The sequence below is a fragment of the Zootermopsis nevadensis genome, unplaced genomic scaffold (assembly GCF_977971745.1).
Source record: "Zootermopsis nevadensis isolate Lab colony 2312 unplaced genomic scaffold, Znev_1.0 Znev_ptg000002l, whole genome shotgun sequence".
Taxonomy (NCBI): Eukaryota; Metazoa; Arthropoda; class Insecta; order Blattodea; family Termopsidae; genus Zootermopsis; species Zootermopsis nevadensis.
This window is the reverse complement of record NW_028259134.1, coordinates 2,117,401-2,139,838: the sequence shown is the minus strand read 5'-3', so window position 1 is coordinate 2,139,838 and position 22,438 is coordinate 2,117,401. Positions and strand designations below refer to the sequence as shown.

General features: G+C 38.4%; 1 protein-coding gene across 10 annotated transcripts in view; it reads left to right on the top strand.

Moving 5' to 3' along the window:
- Nucleotides 1-22,438, top strand: part of ct (homeobox protein, cut) — a 298,644-nt gene that overhangs the window by 204,897 nt on the left and 71,309 nt on the right. The window contains exon 1 of one of the 10 annotated variants that reach the window (XM_022061104.2): nt 17,126-17,143. The exons of the other annotated variants lie outside the window; for them this stretch is intronic. The gene's annotated coding sequence lies outside the window, so the exon portion shown is untranslated. Of the gene's footprint in view, nt 1-17,125; nt 17,144-22,438 lie in introns of those variants that run through there. 10 annotated transcript variants of the gene reach the window in all.

Genomic DNA, 22,438 nt, shown 5'->3' with positions numbered 1-22,438 from the left:
TGGCCTTGTAATCCTGGGGTCTCGGGTTCAATTCCCGGCGGTGCCCGAATTTATAACTTGTGTTGGGCAAGGCCGTGGTCTAGGCAACACGGAGTTTTCCTCCGTGGCATCCCAACAATTACTCCATTCACACACAGAAGAAGGCAATGGCAAACCACTTCTGGATCATCTGCCAAGAACGTATATGAACAGGTCCCAGTCCGAGAAAAGGATGGAAGGATCCTGTTCATATGGACCTGTCGTCAGACAGAACACTAAATAATAATAAGCGTATAGTTAATTGGTTGTGTAACGACGATGTATCAACTGTAATAACTTAAAAATGTTAAATTGAGGAAGGAATCTTAATTTACTTTATTTCTTTTGTTTCAGGTAAGAGTCGTTAAGTATTATATGCACCGTGAGTCAAGGGAGAAACATTCTCACCCCATTAAGGTAAGGGAGGACATCCAACACTAATTCAGAATTACATTCACACATCCATGAATGCATGAATTTAAGTTCACGGCAAATAATCAGTGTGTGTTTATAAGACAGGATATTTATCATGGACATCACTGACAGTTATCTTAAAACTCCCGAAACGTCGTAACATAATCTACAACTGGTGTCTTAACATTCAGAAAATCAAATTTTCCGTGATTTTAATGTGAAGTTTTGTGTTTCGAAGCTGTAGAAAAGCAATCAATGGTTTGTCAATATGTCGGTGAGAGAGTTTGTCACCTAATTTCGTGTATATGCAACCAGCTCTTGTATTGTAATTATCAGTGGAAAGTTTAAAACGCAACGAAACATAGTTTTTAAAATGCAAAGTATCTGAATAGTGAAATGTTTATAGCCAATACACACACATGCCGTTTACCGATGCACTTTTAGTCTTGCGGGATTCTGATAGCACTTCTCAACAGCTGATGTTTTATTTTATAAGTTGTAAGTGCTTTGCAGATAAGTCATCTGCACGATTGCTTCGAGGCCATAAAATTGTAAACCACCGAGAAAGTTTTCTGAAGTTATAAGAGTTGCTGTTTTTATTCGGGAAGTTCCCTGTTCGATTATCGGTCGGGACACTAAATCTGCAGAGGACTTTTATTTCGCGAAACCTGTAAGGCAAGTGCCTGAGTGGAACTTTGAGATAGTCCATATCAAGTCCTTCGCATATTATTTAAAGTCTGCCTGTTCAAAACACGAACCAATCAGCTTTCAGAAGCGTAAAAATACCTAATAAATTAGTTTAAGTTCGAATGCAGTGACGCGTCGAGGGTATTCTTATGTGTTTTGGGTTTCCAAACTCTTTAAAGAACAGTTTACAACTCTGCATTTATTTCATGTTATTCTCAGAATAAGCGCTGAGTATTTACTTATAAAAATATTAATCACCTGATCTTTTTAATGGAGACGAGCTGTGTTTTCTTTGCGGTAAGAACTTCTTAAATAATGATCTCCTACGACCGGCCAACTCGGATGAGAGAGAGAGTGAGTTACCTCTCCTGATTTCCCTGCGCGTTTGTGGTAATACTGCGATGTTTCTCAAATTCCATAATATTACTCTTTGCTGTTCATGTAACCTCTAAATGACGCCTTGGTCGAAGTCCACCAAATTTCTTGTCGTTTCCAAATAAAAATTTCGCCGTCCAAAGCTACTACTTCTTAGCAGCAGTTTCATACTAACCTTGCCAGAAGGACCAACGGGTGAAGCCTGGGAATCTTTTAAGAAAGGGATTCCTCCCTCTCTCCTCCAATTAAAGTGTCACCCTATGACTTTCTCTTACTGTCCTTCGAAAGACTTCTCGGGGTTTTATTTCTGGTTTATTTTGATTGATGATTGCGGTAATGACGTGAAGAAAGTTGCTGGTCAGTTTTGTTGTTATAATATTAGAATATATGGTCTAAACTTCGAAACAACCTATATCATATTTTTTTTCACGTAAGCAAATTACTCTGAAGTAACCACCGCAGTTGGTGTTACTATCCGTTGTAGTTATTCTTGGTCAACTCATACGGAAATCCTGAAAAGAAATCCTATGTAGAAGTAAGCAAGAATATTTATAGTAGAATAACATAAAATAACTTCATTTTAAGCGCCTGAGATACCATAAATTTAAGGAATCTGTCGTATTCAGAAATCAAGATGTTTCCGGTTCAATTAACATCTGTGAATCATCTCCTGTGATTGATGTTTTACGTTATTCTTCTCAGTACCTCCCAGAAAATCCAATAATCTACTGTAGGTTACGTCTGCTTACAAATATCTGGAAATGAACATTGCATTCTATGCTGCATAAAATCTGGAACTGATATAGCATCATAAAATAAATACATAGAAACAGCGAGAAATTGCTGTATTCGAAACGTAAGAAGATATTATGAACGAGAATTAGTGAATCCTATTCTAAAATCCTTTGTAATTAATTAAGGGCATACGAACTCTTACATTAGGTATACGTGTTAATTGTGTCGAACTTCAGTAATTCAAGATTGAATTTATTGAAGTTACGGAATAATATCCATACTAAATTTCGTCTGTATCCATCTACGTAGCTGTTATCGAATTGAATCGTGCGGACAGACATAACCGGCTCTATTTCATTTCATTCACATCGCACAAAGAATGCACAATAACGCAAGGAATCATCTGCAGTTATAATAATTAAGAAATTAATAACGCAATGTCTGAAGACAACTCAGTCGTGATAATGGACGATATTTTACAACTGCTTTAATGAGAGATGTAATCAAGGTTCTACTGCTTTAAAGTGCGCCATCTTGTTAATAATCAGTTTGTGACAAACAAATTAGACCTTGGAACAGGAAGACATAAATTAGCATTTGATTGTATCTTTACGAGACATACATTTTGTATTGTGTGTCATATTTTAAACTAGAATCAGCCGCTAGACACTACAGAATGATACTGTCTTAGCGACGGCACTCGCCTTGTGACGAATTCCGGATTGAGTTGGAGGGGGAGGGGGGTTATATATATATTTAGAACATCTTCGTTTTTTTTATTTTCGTAGACTTGGGGTTGGGGGAGGCGAGGGGAAGATTTTAACAAAGAAAAACAGGTTCACTTTTCGATATGCTACAAATCCGAACACTTACTTTTTGTGTTCAGTCAGTTCGAGGGGCTGACGACCCACAACCCACCACGTCGTTTGAATCATTAAAGCTGTTCTTGTGTCTGCCGACAACTGCGCGCACTCTTAAGCCAAGTGCTATATAGAGCCTTCAAGTTCCGACCGATTTTAGCTCCTGGGATTGTTTCAGTTTGACCATTTCATGACCAGTGCTGTAATATTCCAATCGACAGCGTGCTATTGCATCCGAATTTTATTTTTAAAGTACTCGGTTTGAATCTTGTCAGGGTTTTGGTGCCTTTACTGTGGTCCACCAGGGATGGTACGTTAAAATAGGTTACAACCTCATCCATGATAATTGTACCATACATCGTTCAACGTTATATGGTCACATGACTGATACTGCTTCATGAAGAATTCAACAACAACCAAATTCATCTAAAATACTCAGGAGGGAACAGCATTTTGTCCCGTCGCAGAAATTTGAATCAGTGTGTCTCCTAGCAACGAGATACTTTCTTTGAATATTGTGTCCCATGCCTGCATTTACGATAGACAAGCTGTTCGTGTCTAGGTTGGAGACGTAGCCTTCTACCCAATAGGTACCTGAGGTAAAGGCAGCTTGAACTGCCCACTGTTATCCACCTCTTGATAGGCCGGCCCGTGGAGCTCACAGTGTACAGAAATAGGTTTATCATTTATTTTGCATCTTAAAAGAAAACATTAATCGACTAGAACAACTCTTTTAATGCAGAGTGGCGTTGGAGATTACCATCTTGATATAACACTTCGACGTCAGTAATGCCAAAATGGCGGTTGTTTGAACTTCTGAAGTGTGAGGGACGTTAGTCAGCACCATTTATTGCGAGCTCGTGGTAGCTGGATATTCGAAGAATTTGTAGTTTACATTGGTTCATTTTTTTCAATAAAAACTAAAAACAGCAACAATTTTTATCATTATAACATGAGCGTGATATTTGTATGGTGGAATACTTTGTGTCAGAGATGTGTGGCTTATTTCGATACGTTCTTAAGATTTTAGAAATTATTCCGATCTGGTTAAGAGGCCTTGGCTCTGCTGAATGTTGGACGCGACATCATAATCTCTTATCTCCTGGACAGTCCACTGTAGGAAATTGTGTAAAGTATAAATTTTTGGGGAGTGTGAGACATCCTACAGTTTTCCATCATCGTAACTCCAAAATGCTCTGCTTTGATGATGAGTGTTTTAACACTTATTTAATAGGATAAGATTGTGGACGTCAAAATTCAGAAGCCCTTTGCATGCTATGATTTTCAGCAGAAAGACACTTTCTTGTTATACATTTTCTTTATATCTTACGAATTCAGTTTTCGTACACAACTATTTTACTAACCATAGGCTATAGTCTAACGGATGTTCTTTGTAATAAGTCATCGATATTTTTACTTAGAGAGAGGAACCAAGGTTTTAAAAATATTATGTGTTTGATTTTCGTGCCGAAAAGTTTTAAGACATTGAATTAAATTGGAAAAAGAGTTTTGTTGGTACTTGAATATAATGCATGTCGCAACCCACTTTGGATCGCGTATCACGTATTCAGGGTGACGCTGACGGTGAACAGGGTTCTGGTAACTGAGACATTTTCCCGCAGACAGTGTTAGCGGATCCTTAGACGTGTCATTTCTGTTCTTTACGAGACCAAGGCAAAAGATTGTCCTGTTTACATACTTAGTACGCTTATGTCTTTGACTGCGTACATTTCTCACTCTCAGCTTCAAATTTTAGATGTGTGTTGTTCATTTGAATGGCCGGTTTTGTTTGTCGGCTGTTTCGTGGTGGGGGTGAGTTATCAATGAAATGCTTTATGTACGTATTATAGAGGGAGGAAGTTGAAAGGGGAGGAAGAGGGGGAAGGAGGATGCTGAGTGAGACAAGGGGGATGTTAGAAAGACGGAAGGGAGCTGGAGGAAGTTGGGTGTTGGTAGAATCAAAGGGAAACGCACACATCGTGGGTCTGACTGACTCGAGCGGTGTCTCTTGAAGACTTTGCCCCTCTACGTCACCAGTCTCGTCTAGTGGGGAGTGCGATCTGAAAATCTAGTAACAAAACCAAGTTCTATTTTATGTAGGCTATAGACGATTTATCTGTTTTGTGACTGTCTTCATCAGGATGTCTTTTTTTAAATTATTTTTGTCGACTAATTAGTTTTCTGGTTGAAGAACCCAAAAGATTTGTCCACCTCCCACACACAAGTGGAATATTTCCAAGGGTTTCCTCCATTATAATTCTGTATTCATGTGTCCTCAAACCCAGCTAATCGTATCGTAAAACCACTTGGCGCCTTACAGACCTGACTATAGGCCACATAAGTGAGTTATTCGCTGAAGATTTCTGTCTTCAGGGTTGTTGCGCTGTGTAGTCTGGTCGATGTTAACCAACGTTTCAGAGGTCATACTGCCTCCGTCATCAGGGCGATGAAGATTTCCGTCTTATGGGTTGTTGCGCTGTGTAGTCTGGTCGATGTTAACCAACGTTTCAGAGGTCATGCTGCCTCCGTCATCAGAGTATGAAGATTTCTGTCTTCTGGGTTGTTGCGCTGTGTAGTCTGGTAGATGTTTACCAACGTTTCAGAGGTCATACTGCCTCCGTCATCAGGGCGATGAGTATGAAGATTTCTGTCTTCTGGGTTGTTGCGCTATGTAGTCTGGTCGATGTTAACCAACGTTTCAGAGGTCATACTGCCTCCGTCATCAGACTATGAAGATTTCTGTCTTCTGGGTTGTTGCGCTGTATAGTCTGGTCGATGTTAACCAACGTTTCAGAGGTCATGCTGCCTCCGTCATCAGAGTATGAAGATTTCTGTCTTCTGGGTTGTTGCGCTGTGTAGTCTGGTAGATGTTTACCAACGTTTCAGAGGTCATACTGCCTCCGTCATCAGGGCGATGAGTATGAAGATTTCTGTCTTCTGGGTTGTTGCGCTATGTAGTCTGGTCGATGTTAACCAACGTTTCAGAGGTCATACTGCCTCCGTCATCAGACTATGAAGATTTCTGTCTTCTGGGTTGTTGCGCTGTATAGTCTGGTCGATGTTAACCAACGTTTCAGAGGTCATGCTGCCTCCGTCATCAGAGTATGAAGATTTCTGTCTTCTGGGTTGTTGCGCTGTGTAGTCTGGTAGATGTTTACCAACGTTTCAGAGGTCATACTGCCTCCGTCATCAGGGCGATGAGTATGAAGATTTCTGTCTTCTGGGTTGTTGCGCTATGTAGTCTGGTCGATGTTAACCAACGTTTCAGAGGTCATACTGCCTCCGTCATCAGGGCGATGAGTATGAAGATTTCTGTCTTCTGGGTTGTTGCGCTGTGTAGTCTGGTCGATGTTAACCAACGTTTCAGAGGTCATACTGCCTCCATCATCAGGGCGATGAGTATGAAGATTTCTGTGTTCTGGGTTGTTGCGCTGTGTAGTCTGGTCGATGTTAACCAACGTTTCAGAGGTCATACTGCCTCCATCATCAGGGCGATGAATATTTCCGTCTTCTGGGTTGTTGCGCTGTGTAGTCTGGTCGATGTTAGCCAACGTTTCAGAGGTCATACTGCCTCCATCATCAGGGCGATGAATATGACAAATCTTTATACTCACCGCTGTGAAAACCTCAAATCTTACGAGTTATTCGCTGTTTAGTGGCAGAGTTTGAAATTGTTTCATTATTCGTGAATCCAGATATTTTCTGAGATAAACTGCGTTTGAAAAAACTTTCTAATCAAGAGTAGATTGATGATGGACGAATTATGTAGCACGCATGGGACTGAGAAGTGCGTACTCATTTTTAGTCAGTAAACGAGAAGCAGTGTATGAGTGTTGGGACTGGATGGAGTAGCATCCGGTGACGGACTTTTGTGAAGGCGGTAACGAACATTACAATTGTACTGTAATTGGCAATTTTTATTTTGTATGACTGAGTGACTGTCAGCCTTTCAAGGGAACCGCTTCAACATGGAGATAGGGATAATATTTTGGTGTGACGTCGCATGTGTACGTCAGTAAGATGCCCGGAGGCTATCTTTATAGTGATGAAGAAAGCTCCAGACCCATTCATCGTCCATCTGGTATTGGTCATGATAGCCTCTGATTGGAAGGTTATCGATGACAGGAAATGCGTTCTGGTTGGAGTGAGTGATTTTAAAAATGCTTCCATATAGATATGCCTCGCGACGACCTTTCGCGAAATTCTTACACACGAAAGAAGCTGTCTGTTGTGATCAGTGAACTCTGGACCGAATTAGTTTCGTTAATATCGAAGATAAACAACAGTGTATTCGGAAGTTACGTCGCGTCCAGTGCTGGCTTGTAATCCCCACGGCAGTAGTATTTATTCTGACGTCATATTAAGAAACTGAACGGATTGTCCTCGTCACACTTTCGAAGTTGTAAAAAATTAAATTTCTGAGACAATAAATAGAATTGTACCAACGAAAATTATCATATTCTATAAATATACAAAAATGCTGAATCAGTTACGAGCATACTACATCAAATTATTCACTGTTAAGACCGTCAAATGACATTATTATTATTCCATATATCTACCACTTTATAGGGTGTTTACTTGTATGTACTCGAGACAAACATTGCCCCTGAGGTACAGAGTGCAGAAGCTATTTCTGAAATACATTTTGTTTTAATATATGTTACATGTATTACACAGTTTATTGTGAGGGATGGCTGTATTAATTACGACAGCGTCTTTCGAATGATGTATGAAAATCCTAAAATGGCAGTTTTCTGCAGTTCCCTGATTTTATGTTCGCCCGGGATGTTGGCCAAATATTTTCTGAGTGACTTGGAGACAGTTCCAGTTGCTCCTATAATTATTTGGGATTAATTTTGCTTTCATTTTCCATATTCTCTGTATTTTTATTATTAACTTTTGACTGATTCTGCAGCACACTAATGATAGAATTTAATTATTATTACGTCGAGTCGTTTAGCTGATTACTTATCAGCGCTGTATCAACTGCAGTGTTATACAGCGTTTATGTTTCCATAATTTTCCTGTTTGTTAATTACTTTCTTTAACTACGTAGAATACATATTAAATCGTGCATGAAACTGAATAGTAAGATGTTTGTTGTTGATACGTCTGAAAAAAAAAAAATATGGTCTGTGTTCGGTACTATCCTAGCTCTCGCCGAGAGGAAAGCCACAAGCAACGACATTCAGGATAATTGGTCTGTGGCTTCAGATTCGAACCCCATGACCTCCTGAATACGAAGTAGGATTGCTGTCAACTTGATATTGGCCTTACATAGGTTTAAATTCTTTTCTTAGGACTTTATGTTTCTCCAATCAGTTTAGCCACCGAAATTCGGTTCCTGTGAATTTCATTGTGCTAACAAAATAATTATATCTCTGCGCTCAGGTGAAGTTACCCTGTTTCTAAGCATCGCACTACGCCAGAATGGCTTTATTTCCAAGCTTAATGAAGCTTTTTCTAATATTTAATGTTTTCGTGGTATTATCCTTTAATTCCTACTGTTTAAAATCTACTTTAACTGTCAGTAGATGGCGTGGTGTGTTTATTTTCGTTTATCTCATTGACCGCAATGAAACCAGATGAAACAGAGCTTTTTAAGAAGCTTCCTCGTACACAGCGTGAGAAGTGTTAACCTCGGCACCAGATAGTAAGAGGTTAGATTCACGTTCTGTGGCGCCATTTTACACGTAGAAAGTTCTGCGACCCGTTGTGATTGTGACGTCTCTGTTGGAATCCAAACCTCGGTCGTAAAAACCCGTAGCCAGTCAGTTTACTTTTACCAAGCTATCAGCGAGTTCGTTCTGTAATTTCAACAGGAAATGAAGACGAGAGTTGATTTAAAGAGTATTGACTGGGGCGTAGTACACAATAGGCAAGCATTTCTTGTGATCTAGCAGTCTCGCCTATTATCCAATCTCTATATGATTGACGGAAATGTCCTCAGTGATTGAACTTGATTGAATATCCGTAGTACACGATGTCTGTAGTGCGCATGCGTGAAGTTGGCAGTGGATCGCGTTTCGTGTAGTTCACTGGGTGCCATGGAGAGACGAGATTACGAGAAGGAGACCATGGCACCGTCAAGGGAGAGGTCTTTACGGGCTCGTTGCTGGGGAGAGAACTATCAGAGGCGTCAGGTAGGATAACCGAGCCCAGGGTTTGATGTGTTGATCTTCCGAATGAACGTCACGCGACTGACAGTAATTAAGTAAAATTAATCTTATATCAGCACAAGTAAAGGAAAAGTTATCCCTGTGTTTAATTAAACACAACGCCACGAAGGCGTAGGAAAGTGGACTTATAGCTCCACCAGTTTCTAACCTTGGCTTTGCATGGATGTGTGTGGTCATATTCGTGCTGATTTCACATATTTACCCCGTGAAATCACAGCAGAGTTGATTTTAACTTGTACTGAACCAAAACGCAGACGTCGAACCAGCCCTTGTGTAAATACACGACGGAAAGACAATATACAGGATTAAGATAACTCTACATAATACAAAATTCAATTTGATGTGCATGTCCGCTTTCGCTCTCCGAGGTCTAAAAGTTGTCAGTAATGTCGCTAGATTGCAGAATGGTAAACTTTGTAAGTGCTTGCACCACTCGGTAGTTTTTAGTACTTCTAATATGTATAACGTAGTCCGTAGCACGGATGATAATTTCCATTCTTGTTCTGAATTTAAACGAATGGGGAAGGAATTTCAGTGTGTCTTATCACAGAAATGGCAAAGTGTCTTAATTTTTTTCCTAATTTTCTTGCCAATTTGTCATGGTTTCAGTTTTTTGTGTTTATTTTCAAATGTCGTGATTTTGTGCCTGTCTTAGAATAGGCCACGACAGTTTCTTCTCACATTCTCTCTAATTTCAAGCGTTACTAATCGTATTATTTCGGATTCAACGCTATATCCAAACTAGATTAGTCCAGTCCCTCCCATCGTACTTCTTTTCGGTCTGTTTTAATATTATCTTTCCAACTCGCCTGCGTTACTCTAAGTTACACTTGTAATATTAAGCTTAGAAGCTAAGTTATTCGACTGTTTCTCCCTTGGATAAATGCTGTGCGCAGAGGCAAAACACACTCACACACAGTGAACATTATAAAACGTATTCCCCGAAGCATGAAGATAGATTAGTTCCTTTATCGCTTTGTAACATTCTTTTTAGTTTTTTCTTTAAAATATGAACAGTTAACCACCACGTTAAAAGTTAAAGAATGTACTAACTCTCTTAAGATCCTTTTGCATTGTTTCGTTTCACGATATTAAAGACAGAATTTTTTTTAATATTTTCGAGTGTAGTAAATACATCGGCAAGTTAAATTATAGTTACATAGTTTCTTTAATTCAGGACTCAAATAATGATACAGCTCATTATTTTCTATGTAGTCTAGGCCAGTGGTATTCAACCTTTTTTTGTTCGCGTACCCCCAGATATAATTTCTCTTCAACTTTGTACCCCCCAAAGTTGTTTTTGTATAATTCAAGTTATATACATAGTATATAATCTACATATAAAATAAATTAAATAAATTACATTACTGATTATTCAGTGTTTATCATAAAATAATATATTTTTTTTTTAAATTTAACGTGCCCCTTAAGATGTCTTCGCGTACCCCCAGATATAATTTCTCTTCAACTTTGTACCCTCAAAGTTGTTGGTGTATAATTCAAATTATACGCAGTATATAATCTACATTTAAAATAAATTAAATAAATTACATTACTGATTATTCAGTGTTTATCATAAAATTTTTTTTTTTTAAAATTTAACGTACCCCCTAAGATGTCTTCGCGTACCCCCGGGAGTACGCGTACCCCAGATTGAATACCACTGTTCTATATAACTGAGACATTAAAAATGTGTTTATTGGAGTGAATCATAGAACTTTTCTTACGAAACGTTGAAGAGAGAACAGACGAGACATTATTTTCTTCAATATGTAAAACAAAGCCATTATCACGTATGGTTTAAAATTATTTGGTAATTAATATACATCGTAAGAAACACGAGAGTGTCATCTTTTTAAAATAAACCTTTAAACAGGCAAAGATATAGACAGTCAACTCCCAGCTATGACCGTATCAAAGAGGCCTTGAAATTTACTTATAAGGTATTTGCTCTGTGAACATTTTATATGTATTTGGCTTAAATCATAAATCCTAAACATCTGTCGTTTTTAGGTACCGTTCCTATTTCTTCATCATCTGTTTCAAATAAGACTTAAAAAAAACTGGTCTAATACGTTTCAGTTGTTTGCATCTGTCATTTTTCCTTCGTGTTGCTTAGTTCAGCAATTGGATCCAGCCATCCATCTATTGACTCGCACAAGTCAGCCATCTTAATTACTGCAATTAGCAAGAAGTTTCTCTTCGCCAAGTCTTCCCAACGTTCTCTCCCCCCCCTCACAAGTCTACCATCTGGAAGAAGGAGAAGAAGAAATGGATGTTGGTTAACAGACGAAGACGGAAAGGGATAGAGTGAAATACTTAAGTTTTAAAGTCTCTTACAAATACAGCGGTAGAGCCCTATCACTTGTGTACGTAAGAACAAAACCAGACTTTACCAAATATGCTACAAAGAGATTACAAAATGAAAGGGATGACGTCTGTTTCAAAAGTAAAATACCGTGAAATGTACGTGGGCGTTGAAAGAGGTGACATCTACCGGCAATGAAGTAAACTTTATCAGTTCTCTTGCGATTCTTAACTGAAGTGATTGGTATTTGATTTGTTGTGCTAAGGGATTCAGTTATTATTAAGTGTTCTGTCTTACGACAGGTCCATTGCTCTGCCCAAAAAAAGCTCTCCAGTTGTCCCTATTCTCGGCTTCTCGCTTTAATTCCTGGAACGTCATCTTCTTTCCTTGTTTAAGGTCGTAAGGGGTTCAGTATATAAAAAAAAATAAACACGGAAATTTGGCTATAATTACGCAAACACGGGAGATATTTAGGTAAAATATGATTTCACTTTTTACAGTTAATGATGATCGTTTATGAATGTCGATTACTCATAGAGACAATAAAAAATAATGCTTAGTTTCAAAGAGAATTAGCGTGGGACAGGAAACATTTGATGTCAGAGTTCGGCTGCCATTTTTTCCCACGCGAACGTTAAAAATTTTGAACATAAGAATAAAGTCTGATTCTACATGAGCAATGTTCGTTTTGAAAGTCAAACTGCATTTTTTTACGTTAGGGCTAAAAATATGTTTTGTTCACGCCCACACAGTTTTTAAACTTGCCTAATGTAATAGAAGTTTGTGATTTTACTGTGGTGTGCTTTGAATCTGAAAACCAATATCACATTAATGCAACAGTGACGAAGATAATTATCGGAACTCACAACTGCGTCGCAGTGAACTCGGATCTGCGTGATGTTGCGTGAAGAACACTTTTTGGACGTCAGTTTACTCTAAAGATTGCACTTTCCGATGTTCTTGGATTGAAATTTTGTATGAGTTTCGTATTATTTTGTCTTTACACTGTAACAAAAGTTTAAAGCATGGTAACGCTACACGCCATGTAGGCGCTTGGGGGAGGAGATAGTTTTTGCTTCTACTGATCCTTAACCACCTGAAGGAAAGAGACCGCTGGGGAGACCTAGACGTAGATGGGAGGATAATCTCAGGCGGGATCTATGGGAGATAGGAGTTGAAGGAAACTGGATTTTGTTGGCCCAGGACAGGGTCCGGTGGAGGGCTTTGGTTAATTCGGTGATGAACCTTCGGGTTCGGTAAGCCATCTAGTTGGTTGGGTCCACTATTTGGGAAGCCTGAGGGGAAGAGACCTCTGGGGAGACCTAGACGTAGATGGGAGGATAATCTCAGGCGGGATTTACGGGAGATAGGAGTTGAAGGAGACTGGATTTTGTTGGCCCAGGACAGGGTCCGGTGGAGGGCTTTGGTTAATTCGGTGATGAACCTTCGGGTTCCGTAAGCCATCTGGTTGGTTGGGTCCACTATTTGGGAAGCCTGAGGGGAAGAGACCTCTGGGGAGACCTAGACGTAGATGGGAGGATAATCTCAGGCGGGATCTATGGGAGATAGGAGTTGAAGGAAACTGGATATTGTTGGCCCAGGACAGGGACCGGTGGAGGGCTTTGGTTAATTCGGTGATGAACCTTCGGGTTCGGTAAGCCATCTAGTTAGTTAGTTAGATCTTTAACCTCGGCACTAGTATGACCATAGAAATTTGCGCTGTTAAAACCACTTCATGAGAATCTGTCGTTGTCTGTAATTTTTCTTGTACAGAGGTTTTCGTTTTCTGAATTATTAATTATTAATATTATGTTTTTAATCAGAAATTGATCTATTCTGATACCGCGATGTTCCTAAATTCTGTGGACAGTGACTGCTTGTATTAAAGACGCTCATTCTATAATGTTAGCAGTTCTTAGCTATAACACGTTGTTTTGGTATAGTTTAGAAACTAAGACGAGTAACGTCACTACATTTTTTTTGTGAGAATTACCGTCTCCAAGTAGCAATTTAGCCTCATAGTAACTCCAAGATCAGCGTTTATTATAGTTGACAACATTCTGAGTAGGCCAGAGAGTTTGCATTAATCAGATCGTAATTAAGCACTTCACAAGTAAACCACGTCACGTGGACATCTTGTAGGCCGTAGTTGGATCGTTTTCCCAAACATATTTGCGAGTTGATATTGAACTGAGCATTACTCTACAGTACAATATTATAGTCTGTAGTCACGCTGATTAAACACCAGGGGGTCGCGGGTTCAAATTCCGCTCTGGACATGGCATTTTGCAAGCGTTCTCCTGCCTTGTTCTGTGCAAACAGAGGCCTTACGAGTATATACCTAGTAAGGAGTGGTAGGACTTGTTTTAATAAGGATTACCAGAACCTCAGCCTAGGATATAGGACAGGAGCTGTCTGTTTGGTGGGCCGAATTTTGATTCCCTGAGCCTGTAATCGAATTAGCAGGGACAAAACGGCCGAAGCTTGAAGCCAGCTACCCGTCGCTATCAAGAGCGAGGTTTAGAATCCGTGGAGCTTTACTCCACAGCCTTATTGATGGAATGTCAGCACTTTGAGTTTATTTTGAAGAATATTTTTTTTCAAAGTAGGATCTGAAGTTTTCACGGCGTTGAGTACGAAGATGACTGTCTTCTGCGTGTACTCTGGTTACTCTTCGTCCTGATGATGGAGGCAGCAAGGACCTCTGAGACGTTGGTAAACTTCTACCAGACGACACGGCGCAATAAGTCAGAAGACAGCCATCTACGAATATTTTTTTTGTCGATAAAGAAGAGAATGTAAGTTGCCAACACATATTGTATTTTTGGATTATGAGAAATCCTCTGGCAGTAAGACGAGTGAAATTCGGGATACTGTGACTAAAAGGTATTTCCAGACACCCTTATGAAGACCCTGAAATACGTACGGACAAAAGAGGAGAGATCAGTAAATGATCACTCTATGTTTCTTGTATTCTTCGATGTATCGATATTGACGGCAGGGCTGGGCAGAGTGGCCATAAGTTTTCAGAAAGAAAATTGCCCACTAATGGGGAAGACAAAGTAATTTTACAAAAGCACAGAATGAATTAGCGAATTACAGATGGATATTAGTGAACTGTAAGGTAATAATTACTTATAATTTAAATATAAGATGAAATATATGAAATCCCAAGGAGAATATACTAGAACAAAAATACTAATGAACTATATTATAATGGATCAAGTCTCCTTTGTTAACTACGTAGATAGTGACATTCATACTAACAAGACGATACCGATAATACTTGAATACGTTTTTATTTCATGTGCATAAAATAAGTAGAGTTGATGATTTTGAAATCATTATCACTAGGCATGCACACACACACACATACGAATGAGCGCGCCTGAGAACCAGATATAAAATACAGATGTTAAAAAATTGCACCTAAATACATAGTTTGACAGAAAAAATGACAAGCATTCACACATCACAGGAATGGACGATGAAAGGAGTCGAAAATGTAGCCTACAAATTGAACCAATAGGAAAGAGAGAAACTGTTAGACCAAAAAGAATCTGCGAGTTTCCATTCAAAAAAAAAATAATTTTTTCCTCAAAACGGTACAGGTTTTGAAAGCGTAATTCTTGGATGAGGAAGGATATATTTGTAAGGTTCCTTGCCTCGTGAAGAACGTTCAAGACCACGGTTTCCCTATCTTTAATTCTACCTGAATATATATTATAATCCGCTAAAGTAATGACAGAGAATTTGCCAATTTACCAGAGGCTTTGTGTGGCTTGTAATTCTGACAGTATCTCAGTATTCCAGTTACATGTTTCTCTATTTTTATTCATTATTCTTCTCGTCATGAGCATCGGTATTGTTATTTCTGAATTGTCATGTTTATTTGAGGATAAAGTTGGATAAGCAGACTGAAAATGAAACATGGAAGATTTTTAGGGTGTTCGTTATACGAATTATTGGAGGGTGACGAACCGGTGAATAGATTAAATAACGAAATAACCGAGATGATTGGACCCAATCGACAACCACGCACTGCATCGGTGGTCACTCAAGCTGAGCAGACAGACAGTCAGTAGGAGGAAGTCCGACAGTGCTTAAGTAACAAGGACAGTAGATCAGTAATAATAATAATGCAATACTCGCGTTGTTCAATCTTTGGCCGAAACGAGAACGGAGAACTATTTTTCAATTTGGAGTACACGTATTCTTCAAATGTCTCATCTGCCGTATTAAGTTCTTATTCTGTCTTGATATTGCAAATCTAATATCGGAATATTAGGATTGTCTTTGCTCGTATTCGTAACTAAAACTTGCAAAATAATTTGAACTCCTTCGCGATGTCTGTCCTTCTACCCACGCGTAACAATTCGAGAACTTCTGTACGAATTTTCATGAAATATTATTATTCGGTTTTTGTCCGTCTAATCACAGTTCATATTTAAAATTTACAATTAAGATAATTAAAATATAATTTTATGTTCCTCATCGAACAATCGATTGGATGTTCCAATTGTAAATCGATTGTTCGATGAGGAACATCAAATGATATTTTAATTATCTTAATTGTAAATTTTAAATATGACTTGTGATTAGACGGACAAAAACCGAATAATTAATTAAATTTCACAATATGACGCAACTATATCATCTTATGAAATATTATGTTGGGGGGGAATTCTACTAAAATTTCTCTACTCGATACAAATTCGATTAACATTGGACATCGTGGATAGGCACTCGCGTTTCTGCGTTTGAAGGTTACTATGTGGGGAATCCCCAATCATTCATAAAGGTTAAAGTTCAAATTCTGACAAACTCAACGGAATTTCTTCGCTACGTGTACATTTCATAGAAATTGTTTAACCTTGAAAGGAGATATCTCTTAAATAGTTTGAACTCGTTTGCCTCAACGATTTATACAGATGTAATCAGCTGTTTGAACACAATTCACACTTCTTGAAGGAAGAAATTGTTTTTCCCTTTCATACATTTAAATACTTACCGTATCGAAGATGTTTTAAATAAAAGTTTTAGTATCTCTTAACGAAATATATATTTTGACAAGTGTAAATTTTTTATACGAAGAAGTGTTTGTACAAAATTGATGATTTGATTTTGGTTTCATATTAAAATCGAAACAATGCAACGACGACCTTGTGGTGACACTATAAGTATCGATACATGCAACGTTGTTAAATATTTATAATTGTGTAGTGGTAATTAACTAGTCTAGTCTAGTTAACTAGACATAAAAAAACATTTGCTTCAGTGTAAACTATTATTTATGAAGTACTACGTTATGCAGTGTTTCTTATAGACAAGTTGCACACATTTAAATTCCATTTTTGACTATAACCTCCGTGCGGTGTGGGATTAGGCAGTTGAGGTGTCCAGTATTCGTCATTTCCCTGTCAAGTGAGTTGTGACTAATATCAACTCCCCAGTCCCCCCACCAGAGGCAGCACTTGGCTTGCATCTCGACGTATGTCCACAACCGGTCTTTGGCTACGTAGATGGTTGGATGGACAGAAATTCTGCAGTAATGACAGAAAATTGTAAGTAGATTTTTGGTTTCTGAGGCTGTTAGGAGCTAAACAGCCATCTCTTCCCTCAGTATCTTAAAGAAAAGTATAGGTAATTGTCCCGTAGGATTTATCTCGTTTCCGGCCGTCAGTACATCCGCCCCCCAATTTCTGTATTGTTACTAACCTAACATTTGTTCTTATGCTTGCATATTGCATATAATCAAATTTCAGGAGATAACATATTATTCATATTTTAAACAGAATTCGCTGTTGAGACAAAGAACTTGTGTAGGGATGTTGTCCGCCGTACATAACCTCCAAATGTATACATATTTTATCTTACAAGTTGATTAAAAATTCTTGTTCTACAAGCGTAAAACTACATTTTTCCATCGCTCATAACGATAATAACAGAACATAAATTTAGATGTCTCTGGTGTCAAGAAATTCCCCATATTTTATTAAACCCCCCAAGGGTCATCATCTTAGCCAGATTAATCCAGCCTGCACCCTGTTTATTTCACATCATTTTTAACAGACTATCACCCACAATTTAAGAATAGATCTTCCAAGTGGTCCTTTGCCTTGGCATTTCGAAACCAGCGCGTTATGCCAGTTTCTTATCTGTCCATGCGTGTTACATGTCTCACTCATCTCAGACTTTGTGGACATTCTAAGCGTCGCTGTTTAAAAAATAACCCTTCTCTTCTAATTTTATCAGTGTCTGGTCTTATATGAGCTCTGCCATCTCTTCATTAAAACATTTCGGTTGCTCTGTTGTTCGTTATACGTCGCCATGTTTTATATATTTAGACTTAGGCCTTTATTATCGGGGACAGTAAATTTCCAGGAACCTTAACAAAGAAATCTCAGCGTGATTAGTACACAAGGAAGTAGCTTTATAAGAATTATTACGAAGAAATCACCAGTGATAACTGATAAAAGAGCCTTTTTTATGTTTACTTTGTGGGTGAGGGCACTGTATACACTTTGTAGTCTAAATCACTTGAGAAATATATTACCCATTTCTGTGCCATAAAAATTCCCAACAGATCAAACACTGCAGAGCGTCTCTCTCTCTCTCTCTCTCTCTCTGTTATATTTTACAGCAGATACCCCCCTCTTCCCCGCTACAGTTCACTGTGCATACTCCTTTCATACGACCCACCTATTATAAACTATGAGTTTACCAAACACAATATGACAATATTCCAGTATTTTATATAACAGAGGCGCCATTAGATTTATTCAATTCTTATCACACTGTAATAGCTTGCCATGCCTTATCGTTCTCCTGGGGCCGTAAAGCCTCTATTACAATTTCAGTCATACTAATGTACAAGCTTACGTTAAAAAAGAATTCTCTTTGTTACCCCTTCTCTCTTTATCCCCCCCTTCTCTCTCTCAATTCGGCAACTGGAATCAACCTTCCATGTGCATGACAAACCAATAATTGTACGACGTAAATTGGAGACTAAATATTTCTGAACAGTTTGCGAGACGTGATACGACCAGTGTATGCAATTACGTGCGTAATTTTAACAGAATCGCTTTCCAATCACGTTACTGTAACAACGCTCAGTTATTTCATCTCTAACTAATTATACAGGAATAAATTCATTTTATCGAACATGTCTCCATGCCAAAACTGTTAAACGCTCTGTCGACTGACATTAAAACTAAATCTCCAGGATATTTTGTTATTATAAGTGAGTTGTATTTTCCTTGCGAAATGAAACAGTAATTTATAAAATGGCAGGTGAATAATCGGTCTTTAACCAAAGGTCTCTTAATCGTATTGGTTCTGTAGAAGGCGCAGAATTTCTTGACTAGATGAACGACAGTAAGCTTCTCAAGAACGACCTGTTCCATAGAATTAAAGTTTTTATTTGAGACTTTTATCTATCAACTGCGTATTCCATATACCGTCAAATGGCAGGCCAGTATGAATGAAATACAGACGTTTAGTAACATTTTCCAAATTCTTACTTCCAGATGAAATTGATGTGGTTTATTTCACTACGTAGTCAGTAACTCGGGCTGTTAACGTAGAATCGTAAGGTGATTAATAAGGAAGGAATATGGAAGGAAGGGATCGTGGCGTAAGTTTGGGTAAGATACTATCCCAGCATTTACCTGGACAGACTGAGGAAAATCGCGAGATTCCTCGGTCAGGATAGCCAGTCTCTTACAGTCAGTAACTTGTGTGTGGGAGACGAAACTGCTGGAACAGCTAAGATTCCTTACTCCTATCTCTGGAATTACTACTGGGTGTTTAACCACGTTATTCCGATGATTAAAACCATCCACTGTCACTGTCGAGTCTCGCCGTATTAACCTTTGACTAGTTTTTGATGTGTTCAAGTCGCCAAAAGTTGATATTAACTGTCGAGAGATTACCGAAGACATTGAATCTGTGCTTAAAGAGTTGGAGTTTGTAATTGAGATTTCTCGTGAACGGGTAAAATTAGCTTATTTTTTTGAGACTCGTACGAAGCGAACACGTGGATTTTGGTCGCTTTGTTCGGATAAACAGATGAAAGGGGTGAAAAAATGTAAAAAATCCATTAGAGTCAGAGGATATTCCCAACTCTGCCACCGAGAGCCTCTTTCTGTAATCTTAATTTCGTAGGTATTTTCCGCTAAAGCCAGAATCCGAGTGTAGCATTACAATCGAAACTCAATGCTGTAGCTAGCGGCTTGTGTATAAAATAATAGGACTTTGGGGACACTGATTACAATTAAGAGGATTGGAGTCAGACGTAACCGTGTAATGGCGGTACCGTGTCGTGTGACGTCACGCAGGAAGGTTTCCAGGGGGGGGGGGGGGACAGAGGGAAAGGTTCCCTCTGCGGTCCGTTTCCAAAGAGCTTCAGTACTGAAAAAGAAGTCGAATTTCTGATAATCTGCACATTATTATTTTATATTGTGTGATTGCATCCAATGTACTAGGATAAGACTATGACACTCAATTTAGGGGAATCTAGGGGGCTGCTGGCCAGTAGTGAAGTGTGCATCCGGGAAGGTCCTTTACATACCTTCAAGATTTACTGTCAACGAGATTCCGTGGTTGGCGTTGAAGTGTCTCATCAGATCCTGATTGGATGATAAGAGATGGGATGAAGGGTTGGAGTGGATGAAACTGGCTCAGGATAGTGTCTTTGGTGTTGAGACTGAAACTTCTCTTGCCAGAGTTAGCTAATGATTTTTCCCTGTCATCATCTATGAAAAATACAGGCGTGTCTATTGCAGTAGACCGCGACCGTTTCCTTCCAGATTGCTTGCGAATTCATCATTCAGTCGTCTCCCACGCTGCATAATCTTAGTAGTCGCTTTAGGACCATAAAACAGCTTGGTTTACAGTTGCTTCGTATTTCTTTCTGGCCCCCACCGTCTGGCTTTATCGATTTCGTATACGGTTAATTGACCTTGCGTATTAATGACGTCGTATATAATTGTTAGCAGTTTCAGGAAATTGTTTTCCAATGCGAACAGCTGCCTTGTGGAATACTTAAAGAATTTAGACATTTCATTCGCCGATTCGTCTAATTTCTCCAATGATCAGCTGACTGTGAAATAATATTTTTAGTCAACTTAAAAATATACAATTTAAATTGTAGATAATCTCCATGGATTGTTTTGTTAAGTGCTTAATTTAATTGGGGTTAATTATTATTTACTTATTGATTATTTTGCTGTCCAACGGCGCTCATCATATACTATTTACAGGTAACCAATTATCAGATTTCATGTAAAATATTTCTTTTGCACGTTTTTAAATATCGTAAGTGAGACAAATACTCGTAGTCCAGAGAACTGAAATGACATAACAGTGTTGATGTTTCGACTACTGTTACCAAATAATAAAGAGTTTAAATTCAAATGCCCGACTCCAGGAACAGAGCGCATGTATAATATTTAAAAAAAATTCCAGAGCACGAGACGGATACAAGTATCTCACGTCAGGGTATATTGAAGTGTCGTGTCTTTAAGAACTTAGAATCTTTGCTGTTTACGTCCTGCCATCCTCCGGCAAATAAATGTTTGCAGGTAGAACAAGTTTATGGTAGTTTTACCCATGTGTCTCATTTTAATAGATTGGAAAGAAACTTGAAGCGGCTTGGCCCAGTGAACTTATGAACAATGGCAAAACGAGGGCTCGGTTTGGGTTTGGGTTGTAAAAGAACTGTGAGCTTGGTCATTGCGGTCTGTAAAGTTTCTAGATACAAGGGTAATTTAATGACGAGTAGTACATATTGTGTTTTGCAGAGTGTTGATGGAAATGTTTGGGCTTGGGAGGGTCACAGCAGCGAGGAATTGTGGAAAATTCTGGGTTGACACAGCGAGGACCTGTGTAGTTGGGTGCCTACCTGCAAGTCCACAGGGCGTCACTGCCCATAAGACCAACAGCGACGAAGACATTCAAAGTCTGCACTCTTCTCGTAGAACTGATATCGATAGGTTAATCAGATCGAGATTGATCCGTCGACTGGAACTCTTAGTACTTCGGTGGAACCAATAAATGCGCGTAAAATATTTGTATGAAAATAAATCACTTTCTGGAACGTGTAGATCAGACGACGATATTAAAGCAGTTCTTAGTGAAATACTTTAAAAGTACGTGAACTAGATGAAGATGCCTCAACGTATGACTTTTGTTATGACCTCTATGAATATCCTTCGTGTTTCACATCAGCAAGGAATTTGTTGAGCGCTTGAATAATTTTCAGTTGCTGAATGAAAAAAACTTATTTTAACATATTCAGTTATTCTGATATATCTTGGTTGTGAGATGGTAAAGTTGCGTCATATTTTGATATAATAAATATAAATTAAATCTTGTCCGTCTAATCACAATAATTCTTATTAAATATTAAAATATTACAATAGTTAACATTTAAGATATTTAAAATATTAAACGATGTTCTTTATCGAAATATTCGATTTACATTAGACCATCATTTTTCATGTTTCACGACATGTTTCAGTTCCTAAAAGAACTATCTTCAGGTGTATATAATTATATAAAGATTCAAATCAATAATAACTTAAATACAATTTCTATATATTATTTTAGCGTACATTTTTATCAGATTTATTTATTTATTTATGTGCAAATGGAGTAAGGCAATAAGGGCACTGGTTGGCTTATTATTTATAATTGTAATTACGTTTATGAAACACCCGGTATAACTACTGCCAAATCACCTAACTACTGTTCGGTTGATATTCCTGTGTGTGTGTGTGCTGAGCACAAAGGAATAGAACATGTGTGCAGTGTTCCATGACGGGAGAGAAGTTAAGAACGAGACGAATGATAATAAA